General features: G+C 42.4%; 1 long non-coding RNA gene across 3 annotated transcripts in view; it reads left to right on the top strand.

The window, feature by feature from the left end:
• The first annotated feature begins 5,863 nt into the window (after positions 1–5,863).
• Positions 5,864–22,641, top strand: part of LOC149126336 (uncharacterized) — a 114,191-nt gene continuing 97,413 nt past the window's right edge. Inside the window, exons 1-3 of one of the 3 annotated variants that reach the window (XR_016235928.1) lie at positions 5,864–5,988; positions 9,540–9,680; positions 12,189–12,480. This is a non-coding gene — a long non-coding RNA (uncharacterized LOC149126336). Of the gene's footprint in view, positions 5,989–9,539; positions 9,681–12,188; positions 12,481–16,798; positions 17,977–22,641 lie in introns of those variants that run through there. The other 2 variants (XR_016235927.1, XR_016235926.1) reach the window with 2 other exon arrangements.

Raw genomic sequence — 22,641 nt, forward strand, 5'->3', positions numbered from 1 at the left:
GGATAGCAGCTGTGGTAATGGGAGCAAGCTGCTTGAAGCTTCTCTGTCTACCAAGGGGAAGACTTTCATTTATCTCTGTTCTTTCTACCCTAGAGCTGGGAGCCATTGTGTATGTAGCATGCAGCAGAGGTAAAAGCATTATATTGGAGGTGTCAGGGTCAGCTGTTGGCTTTTGAGTTAAGAAGGCAAAAAAAAAAAAGTGTGAATGTGTGTGTGTGAATGTGTGTGTGCAGGTGTGTGAGCAAGATGTCCCCAACTTCACTGATCATAATCACTACTTTGGCTTCTATCGGTTAACTATAACAAATATCGTTATGTAACAAGTGCCAATGACATTTTTTTTAGCTCACTTGTCTTGTGTAAATTGGAGAAAAAGATCACTGTTTGACACAGAGCTAGGCGGATAGGGTCTCTGGCCTCCATTCGCAGCTGGGGCTAGCTCATCAGTCTGTGGTTACCGGGGATTACCTATGCTGGGTTGGGCACAGTTGAGGTCCACATGCCCCTGGCGTTCTCCTAGGCTGAGGGTTTAGGCACACTTTCCTTCACAACAATGTCTGAAGTTCAAGAGAAGCTTCAAGTGTACAAGTGTTTTCCAAACTTTGTTCATATGATGCTTGGGGTTATACTATGGCATAGTGCAGGCACAGGGCTGGAGCCGTCAGAATGCTCTACCCCAGGTATTTTATTAAATACATTAAATACAAACAAACAGAAACATATTCATACAGAAACAGTTACAACAATATGTATGATATAAATATTTATGTAAATAAATATAAGCAGGGAGTGGCACTTAACTTGGTGGTTAAGACACCTGTATCCTATACAGAGTACCTGGGTTCGGCTCCTGACTCCGGTTCTGTATTCCAGCTTCCTGCTAATGCAGACCCTGGAAGGCAGTGATTATTGCTAAAGTGATTGTGTTCCTGCCTCCCGTGGGGAAGACCTGGACTGAATCCTAACCTCCAGTTTTGGACATTTGGAGAGTGAACCAGGAAATGGGATATCCTTCTCTCTGTCTTCTCACTCTCTCTAATAGATTTTAAATAAAAATAAATATAGGTAAAAAAAAACATACCAGAATACTTCAAAAAGTTTGTGTAAGATGAAATAGAGGGGGCCAGCACTGTGGCACAGCAGGTTAAAGCCCCTGCCTGAAGCATTGGCATCCCATATGGGCGCTGGTTCTAGTCCTGGCTGCTTCTCTTCTGACCCAGCTCTCTGATATGGCCTGGGAAAGCAGTAAAAGATGGCCCAAAGACCCTCTGGACCCCTGCACCCACATGGGGGATCCGGAAGAAGCTCCTGGCTCCCGATTTCTGATCAGCTCAGCTCTGGCCCTTGCAGCCATTTGGGGAGTGAACCAGTGGATGGAAGACCTCTCTTTTTCTCGGTGTCTCTACCTATCTTTGTAATTCTTTCAAATAAATCTAAAAAAAAAATAAATAAAATTGTATATTTATAAAAAATATAAAATAGAAACCTGTTCATTTTGATGCAAAGATTTTTTTTGAAATCTGTGCATATGAGGGGTTTGCAAAAAGTTCATGGAAAATTCATATCATGAAGAATACATGTTTCATTTTTTTGCACGAAAATACATTTATCTTTTAGTTCTGGTTTCCATGAACTTTTTGAAGTACTTTTTTTCCCCTTGATTTATTTCTGAATCATAATCTGTACTACAGATACCTGAACCTCCAGCTCTTTGTCATAAAGCAAACTTGGACCCAAAATAAAACCTTTTGAGCCTTATTTTGACTTAATCAAACATATACAAATGTGTATCTAGGCATACATCCACTCAAATTGGAAAAGTTAGGCTAGCTACAATTTATTTCCAATGAAGCTCTGAATCTTTCTAAAGTACTTTTATAACAGCTTTATTGAGATATAATTTACTTACCATGCAATTTACTCCTTTGAAGTGTATAATTCAGTGGCTTTTAGGATGCCCACAATTGTGCACCTCTCCATGATCACTTCTAGAACAATTTCAAGTCAAAAAGAAGCCATGTACCCTTTAGCTATGACTCCCCAAATCTCCTTTCCTTAGCTTTTGAGACAAAATTTCCAATAATTTTCAAAAGACATTTCTACTTTTGTACTTCCTTAGAGTTTTGGAAATAAGTACATTCTAGCACTTAAGACATTGCAGAGCTATTATTTGTTCCTTTTTTTGTCTGTCTATAAGTCTGTGACTTCCTTGTGGACAAAATGCTATGCTTCACTGAACTTTATATCTATACTCTCAGCCCAATGCCTGGTACCTCTTGGGGTTCAAATAAGAGAGGAAGGGATTTGTTAAAAGATTCTTGGTTTCATCTGTAGAATATGGTCCAAAGAAAGTATTTCCATGAATTATTTTGGCAAATATTCACCAGAAAAAGAATAGTGTGTTAAAGCAGATTTTTTTTTAAAGTTAGCATCACCCCTGGTAGTTCTATAGTATGTCTTTCAGAATGCCTGGGGAATTCTCCACCTAGATCATCGTTCTTGCTTGCATTGGTTGAGATATGTATTTGACTATCATCACAGAGAAGCCCTAGTAAACTGACTAGCTCAGATTAGGTAGAAATTTATTTTTCTGAGACACAGCAATTTCTGTGTGGATAGCTCGGGAGTGATAGGGAGGCCTTGCTTCACAAGAGTTCCACCTTCAATTGTACTGTCTAGGCTCACTCCCCAGTATTTCCGTATTACAGCCAATTGAAGGGCAGGTGTACATGGCTTTAAAGGCATGCTGCAGAAGTTACACGTCATTTCTGGCAGAGTTAACCACACAGTGATTAATTATTGCCTAGCTGCACAGGGGCTGTGAAGTAGACTGTTTTAGTTGACCTTATATCCAGCTACAAAGGAAGTGGGAGAGATTGACAGTGCACATTACCTTGTTTTAAAAAAGCATGAATACCAACAAGCAATGCAAAAGTGAATTTTTGTTTCTTATATATTTTGTGTATTAATAGATATTAAAGACTGAAAAATATGATTTTTAAATGTATTTTGCTTTGTTCTCCCTGTTTGGATATGCTTTATTGGCATTTAAAAGCAAATGAAATATCTTTGCAGCATTATTGTCTACTTTTGTAATTGTGGAAAACATGGGTTTTGGTGAGGTAGTCTAGAAATTTTTCATTTATTTGCCTTTTTTTTTTCCTGTGGGAAAATGGCTTTGAGTTTTTAAAACAATCTGACAAAGAAATGTGCTCTTGGAATTAAACCCATCTGAAAGTTGGGAACTGCTAAGTATACTGAGGTTTGAGCTCATGAAGTAGTAGATGAGGCTTATTGTAGATGAGGCTTCCTCAGTAACACCTGACACACTGCCCCAGCACCTACAGTGATCAGCCAAGGCAGGCCCAGGGAGAACTCCTTCCTGTCTCCATATGTTTGCTGAGCACACATTATTGGTTTATCTTTCACTTCAAACATTGAGGTTCTCATTGGAAAATCATGTTTGGGAAGTTGTAGCTAGCATATCAGTGGAAGGCTGGGGAAGCGTAAGTTAGTATGTTTGGGTTATGGGTTAGAGTAAGGCTTTAGAGAGCATAAATTTAAATTTATAAAATTCAATGGAGATTAACTTCCTACTCTGGAAATTTTTTAGAAATAGAATTTCAGTGTTTTGAAACAACACAAGGTGCTCATGTATCCTAGCATGGAAATTGCGACTTGTGGTGTGATTTCGTCCCAAAGTCCTGGAATTGGGTAAAGAGTTTTAAGTGTCCTTTTTCTCCCCCTAGTGTTCTAGGCATATGCTGCTATAGCTTGGATGTTAATGAGTGTGCCACTAAGGTTTATGTGTTAAAGTTTTGGTCCCCCAGTGGTGCTGTTGGGAGGAGGTAGAACAATTATGTAGGGTCTAATGGGAGATCCTTAGGTCACTGGGAGTGTGCCCTCAGAAGATAATTCTTGTGTGACCTCTTGAGTTCTTAGGAAAGAGTTGCTACGTTAGAAATGAGTTTGGTCCAGACAATCTCTCTGGATACTGGCTCACCAAGTCATCCTTCCTCTGTACCTGCCTTGCCATTGCCATCCATCCTCCAAGACATCAAATCAATGCAACTGCTTGAACTAGGATTTGAACCTCCAAAGATGTGAACTAAATGCACCTCTTTTCTTCATAATGTTACTTGCCACAGATATTTAATTGTGGTAGTGAAAAGCTGACTTACATACATGCTTAGCCCGAGAATTGGAAAATTCAGCCCTAATTATATAATTTTACTTTCAGTTCGATCTCAACCACACCAAACATTCAACAAATATATTTCACTACTTGTTAATAAAGCATCTGAATAATGTAGCAGAACCAGGAAGCAGAGGGGAAATGAGACTATCTGAAGCCATACTCTCAGAGAAGCTTGTTTCTCTGTTGGAGAAGAAAGGTATTAAATAAGTATTTATACCATGGGATGAGGATTGTACTTAGATGTACTTAGAGAGTACAGCGTGCTGTGAGAACAGTCTTCAGGGATGGATGGCTCAATGGAAGGATTGTAGGACGTCTCCCCTGGGGGGAACAACGAGGAGTGCAGCATCATGCACAGGCAGGGAGCAGTCACAGCCATCTCACTGAGGAGACAAACAGCATCACTCTGGAGTGGTGGTGAGAAGACTGATTTAACTTAACACCCATGACCGATATTTGGCACAGAATCTGGCACATAAATGTCAAAAAAATTAAGAAAAATGAATGAATGTTGGGATTAACTAAATGAATGTCAATGAGGGGGGGATTTCAGGCAGTATTGGAGATAACAAGGAAATGTTTTCTGCTTATCCCAAAGGGTAATGACCCAACAGAATCTTCTTCTACGTAAATCTCATGCTTCTGATGATTGGTTAGAGACAGCTAAGTGGGTAAGAGGTTAAGGGATTTAAAAAATGACTGGCAATGAGATTGGAATGCAGCAGTGATAGGAGCTTTTCTAAAGGTACAAACCAAGTCCTTGATTGTGTGTGTGTGTGTGTGTGTGTGTGTGTACAGCATCTTTATAAACCTCAGAGTACAGAGCACTAGACTTTTACTAAAAGAGTATTCACAATCTAGAAGTAAAGCAAAAATTGTTGGAGAGAAGTACATTTGAAAAAGAACTAGATGGTGGCTATGGATTAGACCCAATAATAAATAAAGGGAATGGATCCTTCTTCTCTTGAAAGGCAGCAGAGGAATCAGAACATTGGAGTGAGTCAGTTTAAACCAGTAAAGAAACAGCTGGGATCTTGTTTATTCATATGAATGATCATTAATGATTCAGTCCTTCAGCAAAATTTTTGAGCATTTAATATGTGTTTGGCATCGGGGTTGGAGAGATTAACATGACAAGATTGATATTTTTTCTGGGACATTTAATCTAGTGAGAGGTGATGGACAATCGAAATTAGTCTGCCAAACTCTAGCAGTGAGAAAACAGAAGGGCTCTGCGATGAGAAAAAAGAGGCTCTCAATTATAATCCAGTGATATATATGCGAGGGCTTTCCAGGGAAGGCTTCCTGCAAGAAGGCATGCATACTCTGAAAAGTAAATAGGGCACGGTCACGTGGGAACAGGAGGGAACAGAGGAGAGTAGAATGAAAGTTCCAGGTGTAAGAAACCGTTTCTGTGCTCACAAAAGCTCAGTAGCGAGATCATGCCAGGTTGTAGGAAATTCTGAGTGTGAGACCAGTCGCCCACCTGTGTTAGTGTGGGGATAGTGCTAGGTTTATATTCCAAAGACGAGTGTGAATACAATACTTGTTTATGTATAATAAGCCACCCCTACTCCTCCACACTAGGATTTTAAAGTAAAGCTATTCAATAGGTATTCTCAAGTGATTAATGCTTATTTCCAAATATTCTGTTCTCTGATTTCTAGGATCCAGAGTTCGACTGCTGTCTCCTTGTGATTGGGTGGGGACCACAAGACTCTCTCCTGCCAATGAACTGTGACGGAGAAGTGTATCACTTCCAGGCCAGCACATTTTGCTTACCTGACAGTGTAAGTCTCTCTAGATCTTTCCTTTGTCATTACAGCACAGCAATGTTCCAATAATACCATTAACGCCATCATCAGCTTTGAGCCTAGAATGAAGCCAGCATGGAACATAGGCCCCAACTGACACATGGTTGACAGATAGTCTAAGTAAGAAATAAAAGATTTTCTTTTAAGATATTTTTCTGTTTCATTGACATGTGGGGTTTGTTCGTTCAGATAAAATAACCTAACCCTCTGTTTCAGATACAAAATAGGGAACGGAAATCTAAATAAACCTAATTAGCCATCATTTAAAATTTGTGACTGTGCTAGTTGTGATAGTTATAAAGGCTATAAATATCTACCTGCTAAGAGCTTGGAGGTCATGGTGGAGGTCAGGGGGCTGCTATGAGGTCAGAGAGCAAGTAGGGTACAAAGTCTTGAGGGAGCACATAGGGGAGTCAGCCATGCTAGCCAAGAGATGGAGAGGGTAGAGACAGCTAAAACTGAATGTAGAAAGAAGGCTGGGATAAACCTGGCTGAAGGATGGGAAAAGGTGCCCCAAGCAATAAGAAGAGCAGGAAGAAGAATATGGGCAGATTAAACCTTGCCTTGAAAAAAGTCACCAAGTGTGATTCTTGTGAGGACCATAAAGGCAGCGACAAGACTCAGAAGGGGTGCTGGTTCCTGAGCACAGAGTACACCCTGCAGATTTTAGAACACATGATTCCAGGGGATTTCTTGTAAAAGTCAAGGTAGGGCTAAATAGAAAAAATTAAAAAAAAGAAATAAAACAGAAACAACCAAAAACCAAACAGAGTTGCAACAACAACAACAACAACAAAACCAATCTGGTACTCCATGGGGGTCCTGCCTGGTGAGTGCCAGGTGGGGTTATTACAGACTCCTCCTGGGCTTCACGGTCAAAGTCTGCCCAAGAAAAATCTTTCTTAGTCTCTGAAAACACCACCAAAGGCAAGCAGGCAGCAGGCAGCAGGCAGCAGATAGTTCTATGTTCCTATGACATCCCTGTGCACAGTTCTGGACTCCAGAAACTTCCTGTAGCTAAGGCTCATGGCTGGATGTCCTTCAGGGGCTCTGGAGTAAGGAGAGAAGCATGGAGCAATGAGGGACCCCACTCACCATGCAGCTGTTCTGGGTGGAGAGTCCATCTGCAGTTTTTTTGTGTGTGTGGAGAGGAGTGTGCATTCAGACGCTGAAACAATTTGCCTGAAACCTCACCTCATTCTCCACTGGTAGCTCTACATCCAAATGCTGATCCTTCTTAATTAAATATATGACAATTTTAAAAAATGACTTCACTTTCCATCCTAATTGGATGTTGGTGATTCTGTTCTCTCTGCTAATTACTGCATATCTTCCTTCTGAAGAGTATAAATATATAATTATGAATGTATTAATTATGTGTGTATTAATATACATACATAAAGGTGTTAACATTTGTTTTTGCATACAGAACACACACTTGTGCATGCATACAAAAGCGCCTTATAAACAGGAGTTTCTGTATGAAGCTTTAATAGCTTGCCTCTTGGGAGAATGCATTGCTGGTAAAAATAATTTTGGCTTGAGTTGGTGGTTTTCTGAGATTTCCATTTCAATAGTTTCTTCCATATTAGGCAGTTTTCATCTCAGAGGAAATAATTATATCCAGGTTTGGCTCTATTCAATGGGGTATGACTCTACAAGAATGGATCTCTAGAAAAAGAAAATTGAAAAGAAAAAAATAAAGCCCAACACATTAGACCCCCAAATCATCTAAGTCTATTTTCAAAGAAAAGCTTGGTGGCTTGGTAAAGATGATGACCTTTGAAAGAAAGATCCATTGAAAAAAATCCCATTTCCCATCCTGTAAGGTTAGGAGAATAAATTGCACACAGGAAGGAGGAGGGAGGGGGACCCTTTTGACATGTAATAAAGCAGGTGGCTTCATTTGAATTTTCCCATTAGTTTCCCCTGGAGCAATCTAAGAAGCATGATGGCCTTGCAAACTGTAACTCAGTCTTGGCTCTCTGTCTTTAGGGCTCACACAGTTTTTCATGAGCAGTAGAATTAAGGTCTGGATTACTTGAATTGTCCTGCAGGAAATTATTTGTTATACTGTTGGGTTTCCTATTTGCCTTAGCATACTAAATACGTTTCTTATTTTCCACAGCATAGTAATAATCTGACTGGCTAAATGGCCAAACACCTCCTCTCCCAACAACCCTATTCTCTTTCCTTCTCATTCTGTTTTCCTACTACGAGGGTCAATGGGGACATTTTCAGTGCATGTACAAGGAGGGGGTATTTTCAAAGGAGCATGTGATTCTGAGAGGCTTGGTGTTGAAGTTTGCCATAGTCTGCCCAGACATGTGTCTTCCCAGATGTGCAATGGAGAAGTCCATGGAGAGTTACTTCTGTTGTTTAGTTCAGCTACTCAACATATCACTATTGAAGAATGATACTACAGATATGGCCTCTGCCCTCATGTAGAGTGTGTGTGTGTGTGTGTGAGAGAGAGAGAGAGAGAGAGAGATCAGAATAATACTTCAACAAATAATTACTTGTACTTGTCAAAAAGTGTTATGAAATAGAAGTGTATATTACAATCAGAAGGTGCATCAGAGGACTAATACTTTTGTATACTTTCAAACAGATTTTTAAAATTCTCAAATTTTTAATTAAATGAAAGCAGGAATAAACTAAAATATTCATCCTATTTTACTGAGGAAACAACACATAAGCTTTTTGACATGTATACAAGAGAGTGGAAATGTATGGTGATGTGGGTAGTCATAGCCTGATGTGTGTGCTTTTTGCGGGTCTCTCAGCTGCCTTTGCATAGTGACAAAGCACTAGTTCAGAGGAGTACCAACCTACTGCCTTCCATCTTCGGGTGCTGATCCAGTCCTAATATCTGAGTTCTGGCTGTACGATTTGTCCCTATTCCATAGCTAAGAATCTTATAGAATGCTTCCAGAGCATCCCGCATATTCTAATAGCTCTTGTCTTTTATTTCTTGCTGTCCTTACGGGGTGAGTATGGCCAGGTGGTCCCACGTGATTTTCCTGGGGACCCCGAGCAATAGTGGGTGGGCTATTGAGGAGGTAGTAGCAGATCATCCTAACGTGATGCTGGAAGAGAGGAACAATCATTAAAGCACACATTATGCTCCTGAAGGTGTCACAACATCCATAACCAATGGTGTATCAGGCGTGTTTAAGTACTCAGCTAACAGCTGATGTAATGGACAGTTGTGGCAGAATCTTAAGAACACCGGATTCATGCAAAATGCAATTGACTCCTTCTTCTGCTCTGGTCACCCAAGTTCTCCCGCAGCACAATTATGCTGTACATGTGGTATCTTGGCATTCCACAACTCAACCTCCACGTAGATCCAGAAAGCTTGGTCATCTGGCTGCACAGTGACCATGAAGACATGTGTGCTGAGGCCATCTGGTGCACGCGGCTGTCAAGCCCGCTCTGGGTGCCTTCTGTTGTGCTGCATATCAGCTTTGGTCCTTTGTGCTATGTTCTGTGGGTGAGTAACACCTATTCTCTCACCTAATCAGGCAGCTGGATGAAGTCCAAGTCCACGTTTCATCCACATGTGTCTCTTGACCCACAAGGATGTTCAATAAATAGTTGATGAAAAAGTGGAGAAACCTACCTCTATCTGGATGTGGCTGGTCTCCACAAGACACGATGAGCTGGTAGGAGGTCTTTCTCTTCACAAAAATCATACTAAATGCAACGAAGCCTAGAAGGTGGTGGGGCTGGACAGGACTCATGGGAGCTGAGGGAGCAGTACAGGGTAGATGACAAAGAACCACAGAGCCTGTGCCCTGCATGCAGCGAAACTTCCGGGAAACTTATTTTGAATGAATACAAATTGTGTACTAAAAGAATTCCAGCCATGAATTCACTTCCTCTGACTGAGGTAGAATCAATAAGCTGAACCTTTCAGGCAAAATGTTTTCTACTTTGCAGTACTTCATGTTCTTGCTTAAGTTTTCTTCAGCAATTTCCCAAGCTAGAAGGCATCTTGGGAGATGGGCTATTGCGAAGGGTCCGAAACATGGATTTTAAAGAAAGACTTTGTTCCCATTTGCCCTGTGGGTTATCGTGATTCAGCCTCTCAGCCAACTGCCCACAGCACAAGCTTCGCTTACACACATACTCATCAGGTGCGAGCTCAGCACAGTGATGAATGTTTGCTTCCATTTGCACTCGACAGGGTAGGCTGCTTTATGAAAACAAGACCAATTTACATGGGGCCTGTTGTGTGAATTTACTGTGAAATCTGAGTTAATTGTGTATCAACAAGTCCTAGAGAAAAGGTCAACCAGCTGTGGCCTACAGGTCAAAGCTTTCCCACCACATGTGTTTGTAAATAAAGTTTTATTGAAACAGAGGAACATCTCATTAAATTACTGTACATGGCTGTGACCCCACTTTAAGAGAGTTGAGTAGATGTTATAAAAATTGCATAGCCCACAGGCTGAAAATACTTGCAATCCAGCCTTTTGCAGGACTATGATGAGGCTTGCCCTAGCATTCCCTACAATGGGGGAATGAGCTCTGTAAATGACACAGGCTGGAGGCCCTCAGGGAGGAAGCAGATGAATTTGAAGAGCCAAAAGGAAGCTGCTGGGATCAGTGCTAAGACAATGTAAGAAAGAATTGTTCATGAAGAGGCTGAAAAACCTGCTAAATCCATGTCATACAGATCCTTGCAAGCCAGTGATGAAGCTTCTAAATATTGTGGACACTTCGTCCTTTCAAGATGGAGGGACTGCATTAAAACTATAAAGACAATCAGTGTCTGCCACTTCCTTATCCCTTATCTCTGTGACCTCGAAGGCTGTCACCCCTGACTCCAGTATGTCCACTGACATTCTGGGGTGCAGTCCAGTCAGCCTGGAACATTCTCTCTGGTGATCCCTAACACATCTGCATCCTAGCCCCCAGGTGGCCAGCAGAGTACATAAGTGGGACTTTGTCTCTGGGCTGGCAAGCACTGGCCTCTGGCTCCACAACCTCCCATGCCAGAGTTTCCAAGGATCCTGGGATGGTTGCCAGGCTGACCAGAGCTCCTGCTGTGTCAGTTCTCGGGCTCTGAGCTGGCTCTGAGGAATGAGCATGTTTGTCTCACTATCTCCAGTTTCTGGGGATTCTGGCTCAATAGAGGCTACAGGACGGGAAAGGTTTGAAAGATGTGCTTTGGAGTTAGTTTGAAGGGGGTTTGCATTCCTTTCCAGAAACACACTATAAGACATTTGGTAGGTGATGGACTCACTCTCTTAACCTTAGTTTCTATATCTGTAAAATGGGGGTATTTACCAGGTCGAATTCTGATAATTATACGAGAAGAAGAAAGATTAGTGCCGAGCCTGACTCCAAAATCAGTGGGGATTCATTAGGATGATTGCTTTGGGCTTTTGCTGGATTGATTGCTTTCCCTGTCTTCCCAAAGGACCGGTACTGTGAAGCCCCTGCCGGCTAAGCTTGCAAGGGAGTGGCACAGCAGCCTGGCGCTGCCCCTGGGACTTCCTGAGAGACGTCCTCGTCCCTGCGTGCCTCACCTGCTTTCAAACAAGTGCGCATCCGGCACAAAGACCAAGAATAGGTTCCTGCCCCTTGGGGGTGGAGAAGAAAGCCACAGCAAAGACACCAGCGATTAATATTAATGTTCCAGGAAGAGGAGAAGGGAGAGAGGGCACGGGCGCCCAGAGAGAATGCCTCCATATGGCTTTGATGTGCTCGCTTCCACAGGACGGAGGCAGCACAGAGAATACAGGCGTGAGGAGGCGGGAAATGAGGAGGTGGAGGTGGCCTGGCAGCATGGGAGGACTTGTACACGCTGTGGAGAGTAGGATCCGTCTAGACAAGAGGTCAGCCAGCCATGCTGCCATCTGCAGTCATTAGAGAACAAGCCAGAAAGAGAAAGGGCCGCCCCTGGTGCCTCGTGTGTTCCAGTTAGTGAGTGCAGGATTTGGTCTATGAGGAGCTGTTGTGCTAAACCTAGGGGCTCCTGGTTCCATGGGGACCCCTCCTGCGAGTCTCTGCGGGGCCCCTTCAAATGAACGTCTGTAGTCCTCCTATTGAGGCCCCACCGCGGTGCCTTTGGATTGCTCACTGGGGTGTATCCTGTGATGCATAAGGGCTGAGCCTGCAGTTTGCCTTAGGTTTTAAGACCGGTCTGCACCTCTGTCTGACAGGGCCAGAGAGGGCAAACGACTCGACTTCTCAGAGCCCCTGTTTCCTCTTCCCTAAGAACTTAAGCACAGGAAGATGAAGAAGCAATTTGTGAGGAATTGAAGACAAGCTGTGCACAACCTGACAACAGTGGCTGGTATTGGAAATGTGTGGAGCCAGTCTCATTTTCTTCCTTAAATCTGAGAGAGCAGAGAGCAACCAGGTGAAGGATCTACAGCAAATGGAAAGACCCTGGGCTAATACTTGAAGTTGAAGACCTTGTGAAGGAAGAAAACTTCCTTGGAAATATTGCAGGTAATGCTTCCATATATTGAGTGAACTTTGAACCCTTTGTACAGGTAGAAACTGAGAATAAGCTTAAAATGAAAAATTAAAAAAAGATCTTTGACTTGAAGAAATATTCCAGATGGGAGCACATGGGTGATGTGCATTAAATTATAAGAACCTAGAAAAGGCAAAAAGAAGAGGACTGGAATGGGAACTGAGATTACATCTGGCTAAATGTTTTCTCCATTCTGTTAGTGATGGAGCCTTATAGGTGTATAAACTAAGCTCACTGGGGCATGGTAGGTTAAGCCTGCAACCCATACGGGTGCCAGCTTGTGTCCTGGTTGCTTCCTTGAGCCCCTGAACCCGAGTGGGAGACCTGGAAGAAGCTCCTGGCTCCTGGCTCTTGGTTTTGGATAGGCACAGCTCTGGCTATTATAGCCATTTGTGGAGTGAACCTGGAAAATCTCTCTCTCTCTCTTTCCCTTTCTCTCTCTCTGCCTCTCATTCTCTGTGTAACTCTGACTTTCAAATAAATAAATCTTAAAAAAAAAAAAAAAGGAAAATATCACCTGACCCAAAAGAATGCTACTGGAAGGCAGTTTTTGATTGGTCTGGTTCAATTGAAAGAGTTGAACACTAGTCTCAAATTTCCCCCAAATACCTGATCCCCCAGTAGAAAAATGAATCTTGGGGGCCGGCGCCATAGTGTAGTGGGTGGAGCCATTGCCTACAGTGCTGGCATCCCATATGGGTGCTGGTTCAAATCCTGGCAGCTCCACTTCCAATCTAACTCTCTGCTATGGGCTGGGAAAGCAGTGGAGGATGGCCCAGGTCCGTGGGCCCCTACACCTATGTGGGGGATCTGGAAGAGGCTCTTAGCTCCTGGTTTCTGATAGACCCAGTTCTGGCTGTTGTGGCCATTTGGGGAGTGAACTGGTGGCTGGAAGACTCTCTCTTTCTCTCTCTCTCTCTCTCTCTCTGTGCCTCTGTGTAACTCTGACTTTCAAATAAATAAATAAATATTTTTAAAAAATGAATCTTGAAAGTTAATTTAAAAGTTTTTACTAGGAGCAGTGTTCTGTGCAGTGTTTAAGTTGCACTGGGAACATCTGAACCCCTGTTGAAGTGCATGGTTTGGGTCCTAGTTCCTCTGCTTTTGATCCAGCTTCCAGCTAATGCACAACCTGAGATGCAGCAGAAACTGGGCTCCTGCCACCCGTAGGAGAGACCTGGATTGGGTTCTAGATTCCTGTCTTCGGCATGGCCCAGCCTGGCTCTGGCTGGTGCAGGAACTTGGGAAATCAATTAGCAGATGAAATATCTCTCTCTTTCTCTCTTTCTCTCTCTATCTCCCTCCCTCCCTTTACAAAAAAATTAATAGCTATCATAAAACTGTCTTCTAAAATTTCCACCAGTGTTTGATGAGAATACTAGTTTTCTCACTCCTCACCAATGTGGTGCTCATCAAACTGTGATATTTGCCAATATACCTTGAAAAAGCTTTTCTCATTGGTGTTGTAAATTTCATTTCTTTAATCATGGGTGATACTGAGAATGTTTTCATATACTCATAATTCAATTTTATTTCTTTTTCATTGATCAACCTGTTCAAGTTTTTTCATATTCATTTTTGTTCTTCTATTGATTAAATGGTCTCTTAATGATTTTTGATTGTTCTGTATCTCTTGAGAAAACCAGTCCTTAGTGTCTCATTTTCTTTAAACAATCTTTATGCTCTGGAAAGAAGTGCTCCATTTTTCTGTAAGGATACTTGTTAGACTTTTCTCTTACATCTTTTGGGTTTTATGTTGTATTTGGAAGGCTCTGGTCTATTCTAAGCTTACTAAAGTAGATGTTTTCCATAATGCAATATTTTTTAAAAAATTATTTAAGAGCCAGAGATACACAGAGACACACAGAGACAAAGAGTTTCCTTTCTCTGACCCACTGCTCAAATGTCTGCAATAGTCAGGACTGGACCAACTCAAAACAGAGCTAGAAACCCAATTCAAGGCTCTTGCATGCGTGGCAGGGACCCAACTACTTGAGTCATCACAGCTATCAAGAGGAAGCCTGAATTGGGAACAGAGCCAAGACTAAAACCTGGTGCTGCTATATTGGATGTAGATGTCCCAACCAATATCTTAAGTGCTAAGACAAACAAAGCTCCAACAATGTAACATTTTTATAGGGACTTGCCTAAGGAAGTCTTGCTCTCAGGGAAGCAGAACGTGCAATTATACTCAGGTCCAGTCCATCCATGTTGAATTTAAAGAAATCTGAGGGTTCTTTAACATGATACTCTATAATAACTATATAAGTCATTAAGATGAAAGTTATTTTATAATATGCAAATAGATTTTACTGTGTAAATAATTAAGATTTTAGTACGTAAATATTGTAATAGACTACAGTTCTTATTTGATGAGCTTCTTTTTTAAGATTTCTTTCTTTACTTGAAAGGCAGAGTTACAGACAGAGTTAAGAGACAGAGAGAAAGGTCTTCCCTTTGCTAATTCACTCCCCAAATGGCCACAACTGCTGAAGCTGGGCCCATCTGAAGCCAGGAGACAGGAGGTTCTTCTGGGTCTCCCAGGTGGGTGCAAGGGCCCAAGCATTTGGGCCATCTTCCACTGCTTTCTCAGGCCATTAGCAGGGAGCTGGATTGGAAGTGAAGCAGCAGGGACTTGAACCAGCGCACATATGGGATGCCAGCACTGCAGGCACTGGCCCCCTGGGTGATATTTTCATTGATCAGAAATGGACTTAGCCCCAATAGTGGAATCTGAGGAGGCTGCCCTTAGCTTCTGCCTTCATTAACCAACAATGTCCTGATTCCTGTCCTTGTTGAGGTCAAAATTTCCGTTTTTTTCTTTTCATTCTGAATGTTCCATATTCCAAAAGAGGTCTTCTTTTTTCTTAAGTCAGGTAGAATTAGTTTTTGATAAAGGTCTAGCAGATGCATAATGATAATCCCAATATTCAGCTAACTCCTTCAATACATTCAAACTCATCTTTAACCTTCCTTATTGGGAGAGTAACACATGTTGAAAATTAAACAAAACAGAATATAAAGCTCAACACAGTATGACAAAATGAATATTGTATAGCCACTAACCCAAATAACGATTAAGACATTTTCCAAATCTTTTTTTCTTTCTGTAACCTTGTGATACTTTCTCAACAGAGACTCTGTCCCCTGACTTATAAACTGGGGACATTGAAAAATCGTAATAGCACTGAGTTCTGTCTCTGAAGGTGCTTGTGAGAATTGCATGACATGATGCAACTATTATGTTAAGTGGTGGAGAGCTCTGAAAATGGGGCTGACCATAGGCCATTGCGCAAGTTTGCTCTTTTAGAGGCCTGCAGGTGTCAAGGCCCAAGAGAATCTCGCTCAACGACGTCTCTATGGTCCTTACTTACTGTCCTGGGAAAAGAGGACTTAGGGAAAACTGATTGTACTGGGAATGCAATGAACTGTTGGTGAGCATTCTGCCAGGATTTCCTACATGAAGCCACCCAGTCCAACCTGCTGTGGGAATGAACAAGGTCCCATGTTCCTCTGCGTCTGTGAGTTCTAACAGAGGATTGCAGAGGTGGAGATGTGAAAGCTCGTGGAGACTTTCTGAGAACTGTTGTTGGCAAGGTGTGCAATGACTAGGAAAGGAGTCTCCTTTCAGTCACCACAATGGGTGTGAAGCAGTTACCTCCCCATTGATTTCTTCTGATGGCATCCCACTTGTATGACCTTGAGCAAATTACTCAATGGCAGAGTCTCAGTTAACTATCTCCTTTGCGGACCCTGTCTAATTACCCTCACAGGGTACTGTGAGAGCTATTGTGAGATGATTCATGTAAAGCCCCCAATGAATGAAGTCACCTTTTAGAAGCCCTTGCTAGGCCGGTGCTGCGGCTCAATAGGCTAATCCTCAGCCTGCGGCTCTGGCACACCAGGTTCTAGTCCCGGTCGGGGTGCTGGATTTTGTCCCGGTTGCCCCTCTTCCAGGCCAGCTCTCTGCTGTGGCCCGGGAGTGCAGTGGAGGATGGCCCAAGTGCTTGGGCCCTGCACCCCATGGGAGACAAGGAGAAGCACCTGGCTCCTGGCTTCAGATCAGCACAGCACGCCAGCCACGGCAGCCATTGGAGGGTGAACCAACAGCAAAAGGAAGACCTTTCTCTCTGTCTCTTTGTCTCTCACTGTCCACTCAGCTTGTAAAAAAAAAAAAAAAAAAAAAAAAGAAGAAGAAGCCCTTGCTAGATCATCTTGGTGGATGAGCTTGCATGTTGTAGCCTAATACGTCATATCTAATTATTTATTTGCTTCTAATAATTGTTTCAGAGGCACCTGGTAGAGGAAATGAACCCTTCATCTGCCATCTCCTTTCTACTGAACATACACAATGCTCACCCAACTCCAGCTCGATAGTTCCATCTCTGCATGTGCACAAATCTCTGGTTAACAATCCTCCGATTCCTCTTCACTAACTCAATGTGTATTTTGGTGCCTGTCCAGTTTTTGTTTCTTGATTCTAGTCATGCTCTCATCCCTACTATTGTAGGAAATACAACTGCCAACTTAGTCATACGGAAGACACTCCATGCTCACATGACTCCCCTGCCTTATCAACTCTGCAGCCATTGCTGGCTCTGTGGTTCCTACTCTGATATTACCCATCAGCAACCCTTACACGTCCTCCCCTTCCAGTGTTCTGTGGAAGTATGGTCCAGAACTCTGTAGAAAATGAACCTCAAGCAAAACACCATGATACTAACTCACCATTGGAGGGATTCACTTCCCTCTGCATTCTGCCTTTACCATCTATTGTTCTTGTGCCTTCCGCAATGGTTTGTCATAGGAAACAATAAACAAAAAGTGAAGGTGAGAAGAGGGCATATGTGAAAGAAATAAAATCAAGCTTCCACAAATCATTGGAATTTTACTCATGGTATCCTTATTACCTTTGGGCATTTTCCTTGATCTTTAAGATTTTGTCTATTAATAAAACAAAATGTGATGTGTTGGTTGCCCTCTCTCATTTGTAGAGAACTGTGGAAGCTAATTGAAAACAAAACTAAAGCCACAGATGTAATTATTACATAATGAGATAGGAATAACATCATCACATGCTATTATATATACCAAGTGTGAATTTTAATTGGGACCCCAGGTGGTAACTAAGGTACAAAGAAATTTTACCTTTAGTGCCTATTTGCAGAATAATTATGCATCACAATTATTGCCTGCATACAAACCAGTTTCCTTGAGAATGTTTCTTTAGGAGGAAGACTGCTCTTGGTCTTGGCCTTTGCAACACAGAGAAACACACACACACACACACACACACACACCCCTTATCTAGACCAGCTTGCCAAATCTGATACTTCAGGCAAGCAAGATTTAGGACTATTTGAAACATGTAATCATCTAGTTTCAAAAGATTAGATTCATTCTTCCAAGCTTCTGTAAAGCATAAATATGAGATGGATCTGTAATGGCAATGAAATAAATATTTTAAAGCATCTACTCCCGTCTTTACGCATAATTTATAATACTATTTTATGACTCTATGTGTGTGTGTATGAAATACATAGTTCATTCCAGTGAAATGTATCAAAGTAACAGCAGTATATTGTACATACTGTATAAAGGTTGAAATGGTGCTGAGCCACAGGCAAAGATTTCTGGTAAGTGATCCCTAGAAGACTCTTTCTAGAACTGAAGTCATGTGTTGGCTCCATCTTGTTGACAGAACCTGGGAAAGAGTCACAGAGCCAATGGGATGGGCAACAAGAAGGAGTGTTTGCCTCTTTCAACATCCATTTGACAGAGACTGGCTGGAATTCTGGGCTGAGGAGGACTCTGGGGCTGTGCTGTGGTCCTGGGGCGGGTGTGCAGTGCAGGTGGTAGATGTCAGTGTCTGTCATGTTCTTGGTGATGTTGTGGTGGGTGGTGCTGAGGGGCACACAATTGATTTTTTAAGGATTTTATTTGATTTATTTGAGAGGCAGAGTTATAGACAGAGAGGGAGAAACAGAGAGAGAGGTCTTCCATCCATTGGTTCACTACCCAAATGGCCACAAGGGCTAGAGCTGGGTGCATATGAAGCCAGGAGCCAGAGCTTCTTCCAGGTCTCCCATGTGGGTGCAGGGGCACAAGCACTTGGGCCGTCTTTCACTGCTTTCCCAGGCCATAGTAGAGAGCTGGATTATAAGAGAAGCAGCCGGGACAAGAACTGGCATCCTAATGGATGCCAACACCACAGGCAGAGGCTTAGCCCACTAAACCATAGCGCTAGCCCCATTTTTTTGTTTGTTTTAAAGATTTGCTTATTTATTTGAAAGGCAGAATTTATGGAGAGAGGGATACACCACACACACACACACACACACACACACACAGAAACAGACAGAAATCTTCCATCTGCTGGTTCACTCCTGAAATGGCAATGGCTGGAGCTGAGATAGTCTGAAGCCAGGACCCAGGAGCTTCATCTGGGTCTTCCATGTGGGTGCAGGGGCCCAGGCACTTGGTCCATCTTTCACTGCTCTCCCAGGAACTTTACCAGGGAGCTGGATAGAAGTGGAGCAGCCATGTCTCAAACCAGCGCCCGTGTGGAATGCTGGCATCACAGGTAGCTGCTTAATCCACTACAACATATTGCCAGACCCTACAATTGACTTCTTATTTGTAACCTCATGAAAAATCCCATGTTCTAACCTTGGCCAACTTTCCCCATAGTGAATAAATTACTGGGTGACTTGGGAAAGGTTTTAAACTTCTCTGAATCAATCATAGCTTCTCCATCTTTCAAATGAGAACAATGATATCCACCCAGTTCTTTTAATTTCACATGAGATCGAGGCATAACCATAATTTTTTTTGACAGGCAGAGTTAGACAGTGAGAGAGAGAGAGAGAGAGAGAGAGAGAAAGGTCTTCCTTCCATTGGATCACCCCCAAAATGGCTGCTACGGCCAGCGCGCTGCACCGATCCGAAGCCAGGAGCCCGGTGCTTCTTCCTGGTCTCCCATGGGGTGCAGGGCCCAAGCACTTGGGCCATCCTCCACTGCCTTCCTGGGCCACAGCAGAGAGCTGGACTGGAAGAGGAGCAAGTTGGACAGAATCGGAGCTCCAACCGGGACTAGAACCTGGGGTGCCGGCGCCGCAGGTGGAGGATTAGCCTAGTGAGCCGTAGCACCAGCCTGTCAGTTTTAACTTATTATATAAAACCCAAGATGAAAGCTGATCTTCTGTATATTAAGATAATCGAAAATGAAACTTGATGTGAATGGAAGGGGAGAGGGAGTGGGAAAGGGGAGGGTTGTGGGTGGGAGGGACGGTATGGGGGGGAAGCCATTGTAACCCATGAGTCGTACTTTGGAAATTTATATTCATTAAATAAAAGATAAAAAAAAAAAAACCCAAGATGAAAAATATACACAGTTAAAATGTGTTCTATATTCTATTCTTCATTCAGTGTAATAGAAAACTCAACCCAGGGGACACAGAGCAAGGAGATAAATCTCAACTCTACTCAGTTTTGAGCTTGTTTAAAACTCTTATTTAAATTAACAAATAAAACAAACTGTCAAAAAAGGATGAGAAAAAACTTTAAAAAATCATCATTCACCCCTACAATTATGGGTTGAATGCGATGACTTCCCCCAAACTCACATGGCAAGGTCCTAGTTACCACTATGACCTTATTTGGAGATGGGGATTTGGGGCGTGCATTAGGCTCAGGTAATGCCATGGAGATGTGGTCTTCATGGTGGGACTGATGCCCTTGTAGGAGGAGAAGAAGCCAGAGCTCACTCACTCTCTGCCAGGTGGAGGCCATCTGCAAAACCAGAAAGAGACAGATGTTCACCAGAACCCTCCTGTGCTGGCACCTTGGCCTTGAACTTCCCAGCACTCAGAACTGGAGGAAATAAATGTTTGTTTGTTTAAGCCACTTGGTCCATAATATTTTGCGGCAGCAACCAGAGAAGGCCAAGACACTTATTACATGATAAATTCTACTATAAATGATGGATGTGCTCCAGTGAATGTAAAAGTGCCTGTTCTTGGTCAGTTTACATTCTAGTATGCAGAGACAACACATAAATACATAAAATTGTTATTATATGGATAAGTAAGTAAATGCGCATAGGTAGGTAAAGTTATGGTAGCAAGATAATAAAGGGATGCTGGATGTGTCAAGCGGTTATAAACGCCATGCGGCACAGGCGAGCAGGACTGAGGAGTGGATGAGTGGGCAGATGGGAGGTTGTTGTTTCAGACAAGGTGAGTAGATGGATTTCAGTTCTTTGACAGCTCAACATCCCATCACAGAATGGGGTGGAGTGAAGGAGCTGGTCACGTGGGTGTCTCGGGGAAGACGGTTCCAGACAGAGCTGCAGCAAATGCCAAAATTGTGTTCCATGGGTTCAAGGCACGGGAAGGGAACCAATGTTGCTTTTCCACTTCTGCCGGCTTTTCCATTTGCATTCATTTTTGTGGTGAAGCTCTGTCAAACAGTCACATATTTCAGGGGTGCAGGAAAGTCACATGCTGGTGCTTTCCAACACAGTGTTATGCCTGAGGTCTGACTTCTCTTGTTAGTTCTGCCTGTTAATTTTCCATGTTTGCCATTATAAACTTATATTTAGACCACGGTGGTCTTATCTGTTTCCTTGAAAATACACAGAATTTTTTTATATAGGGTAATAGTGTTTTTTACTGTCCCACAGGCTGATTTATTGTAGTATTAGACACAAACAAGGACACTGATTAAAAAGTGCACTCTGTCAAACCATTTACTGTGCCCCTACCTCCTGCAGGGGTGTGGAGACACAATGGCAATCATCCCTCTGTCTCTTCATTTTCCCTCTTCTGCTTTCTCTCAGTGCTTCCCCACTCTGCCTCTTAATAATAGGATCAGCCACTCCATGTCCTGTTCCTACTTTGTACTAGGACTAGTCATATATCACTCATACACACTTGCTCAGTTTTTTTTCTAGCCCTTACAAGGATATAATGTTAAGATAATTAACCCAAGTTTGAGAAAATGAAATGAATTAAAACATGCAAGCTGTTTGGCACACAGCTCCATACGTAGGAGAGTCCCACAGATTATAGCTATTCTTACCATCACTTTACTTTCTTTATGCTTTTACTGTGAAATGCATAGTATTCTCCTCAATTAATGGGCCTAACGAGCTTTGGCAAATCCTCTAAGGTCGCTCTGCTGGTTTTAGTTGGAGTTAGGATTTAAATCTCAATCTCTCTCATGCTGTAGCTCGTGCTTTTTCTGAATTTCTTTATATGTGTCAAAAAGGAATACTATACAAGTAGATACACACATGTCCATATGAACATATCTCATGGGGATGTTTTGAAGGTGGAACATGATCCAGGAAATGTGCCGTGCACAGCAGTAGCATGTGGAAAGGAGGAGCTTCATACTTGTGAGAAGATCAGAAGGATGTGTGTGTGCGCACATGCACATGTGGGTGTGTGAGTCCATGTGATTCTATAGGACAGCGGAGGCAGTGCTGTTTCTAAGAAGCTTCACATTAGAAGGTTAGAGATGGGGCTTGAGGTCTTTGAACATTTGATGTTTGTGTGTGAGTTCCTGTTTATGTGTGCAGGGTCTTAGACTGAAGTGGAAGATGAATGGTATCGATAAGTTAATGCAGGGTGGAACCCAGCACAGTGCACTAAGCCACGTGTGCTATGCAAAAGTTATGCATACATAGGTCTATTAGTCAGCGCTTTCCAGAGAAAGCCAATAACAGATAGACTTGCAAGTAATCCAAGCAGGAGAGAGCCAGAAGACATCGTATCATCTTTTATTCTGTAACTTTTGGAAGTCCTGTAGCATCAATTTTTTCAGTTTGTGCTCCAGAGAATAGTCACTAACTATTCTCTCCAGCTTCAGTTAAGGGGAGAAGAATTAGACTACACCCATTAAAGTGAAAAATGTCACACAATTTGCTAACATATTTGAAAATGATGACCTCATACAAGAAGTTGGGCCATCCTTTTAGAAATTCAGGTCCTTGGGTCGGATGGAGTCTAGCACTTCCTTTCAGATAACGAAATTCACAATGGAGTAGAATTGTCTAGGGGGATACTTTTAAGATTCATCCCAGATCAGAAGTACACAACAAGCTTTTATGTAGTAAATTATCCTTTTTG

Source organism: Oryctolagus cuniculus, chromosome 6 (genome assembly GCF_051225735.1).
Source record: "Oryctolagus cuniculus isolate XC-2025 breed Fujian yellow rabbit chromosome 6, ASM5122573v1, whole genome shotgun sequence".
Taxonomy (NCBI): domain Eukaryota; kingdom Metazoa; phylum Chordata; class Mammalia; order Lagomorpha; family Leporidae; genus Oryctolagus; species Oryctolagus cuniculus.